Raw genomic sequence first — 2173 nt, forward strand, 5'->3', positions numbered from 1 at the left:
GTTCCACATTTTAAAATCCCCTCATGGGGAAAAAAAAAAAAAAAAAAAAAAAGACTACCTTGTACCCAACAAGCATTGAAATCTCTGCTGCTGTGTTCACAAGGCGGGCAGAAGGCATAGAAGTGAGTCATCAACAGGTATTATTCCAGTAACAGCAAAGAACAGAGAAAAGCATGAAGCAGATGTAACCATGTAAATATCTCTTCTAAAAGATCTGTCATCTCAACAGATATATCCTGGAGATCTGAGTCACTCCCAGGAGATCAGAAAGCCACTTCCAGAGTAGCCTAGCATGGAGTCGCCTGGGAACAGAAGCAGAGAAATGAATGCACAGAAGAAAAATGAATGAATGAACGCACCAGAGCAACCAGACACCGGACTATAGACACCATTAGGTTTCCTCTGGCCATTCAGACTTAATGTAGGAGAACACTATGGGTGGGGGTTGTCCCAGGCCAGCACCAGTGTCAACAGGCAACCCCATCCACAGATAACAAGGCGCTCTCCAGGAACGTGTGTTAGGAAAAGTGCATGATCAGTGTCAACTTGTGGGCTGAGGAACAAGACTAAGTGTTCTTGTCTGTCACCTCCTCCACCCCACTGGAATTCAGCCATAATCTGATGGAAACACTTTGCCTGCTTTCAGGAGAATTCTCCACTATCAGGAAGGCTGTGTTTCATACTTAGGTTATCACCAAAGGCTTTCAGAACAGCTTGGACTACTATCTCTCAGTACCCAGTGGGGTGCATGTGCCTCTTGGGTAGGTAGGTGGTATGTGACCAGAACCCTGCAGCATGCTCCCTTACTCAAAGTTTTCAATCCCATTCAGTTTCCGCTCATGTTTCCTGAGGACGAGCTCTTTGCTACATGTGGCCCCCCGTCCTCAGCCTGTTGGGCCACATGAGAGGTAAACAGGATTCACAGTCAAATCCAGCCTATAGGGCTCCACTGTGCACAGACAAGGCATCAGGAGCAACTGTGTGGAAAAAGTTAAGGCATCAACTTGTGACTCAGACTACAGGGTTCAAATCCTGACTCAATAGTTTCTTGGCTGAATGCCTTTGGCCCAGGTTACTTAAACTCTTTAGTCCTTAATTTCTTCACCTGTAAAAACAGGCCCATTCTAAAGGTTATAGTGAGGCTTGAGAGAATTAGGGTATTCAATCAACAATAGTTATTAGGATTGTCATATAGATCACAAATATAATCAATATTATGGATAGGCATGTGTGCTTGTGAGTACACACGTGACAGTGAAGGAAAGCAATAACCGCTATTTATTGAGCAATTCCTACATGTCCTACATTATAGACTAAGTACTTTACATACATGACTTGCTTTACACGTATGACCTTACGTTTACTCATAGCCATCCTGTGACATAGTTATGTTACAGCCCTTCTCAGATGAAGACGATGAAGCTCAGCTAAGCTAGATGACTTGCTTGAAGTCAGATTCCAGGGCTGACTGCAGAGTCCATACTTCCAAGCTGTGATACAGGGCCCCTCTGAAGTAATGGCTTTTAAAAAGAAATTCCAAAAACTTGCTACCTTCAAATGTGTATTTTCTTGTAAAGAAAAAAAAATGCCAACTTGTCCTAGCGATGCTGCTGCTGTCCCCACTCTTTGATCCCCATAAGCATGCATAGACTTCATAAGAAAACTGGTCTTACTCAATTTTACAATCGCCATCATTTACTCCAAAATGATATTCCTTAACTTGATTGCCCACCTTAGTTTCCAGACCTTGATCTGAATGAATTTTGGCTGTTGTTAAAAATTAAATCCACCTCTAAAGGATAAACATGTGCTCTCATCAGGATACTCCAAAGAATTCACTGCAGTGTCTAAAAAGAAATGATCCAGAGGGTTTTTAACAGCATCTCTGGGCTAAGTGATTTGTCTTTCAAGGAGATTGCTTTGAAGAGGAGACTCATGTGGGATGCATACTGTCTGGTGTGTTTATTTAAAACATACCTTCAGTGTCCTTGCATAGATTCACAAGTAACTTCCTTGATACCTCAGATACTCTGCTGAGGCTGGAAATTGATGAGATCACCATGTCCTTCAGAATTGGACTTGCCTGGACTTTTGAACTTTTATTCAGTGCGTTATAAACATGAGTAAAGGGAGCTAGGAATATAGCTTGGTGACAGAATGCTTGCTTCATATG

This window comes from Nannospalax galili, unplaced genomic scaffold, assembly GCF_000622305.1.
Source record: "Nannospalax galili isolate Female #2095 unplaced genomic scaffold, S.galili_v1.0 scaffold637, whole genome shotgun sequence".
Taxonomy (NCBI): domain Eukaryota; kingdom Metazoa; phylum Chordata; class Mammalia; order Rodentia; family Spalacidae; genus Nannospalax; species Nannospalax galili.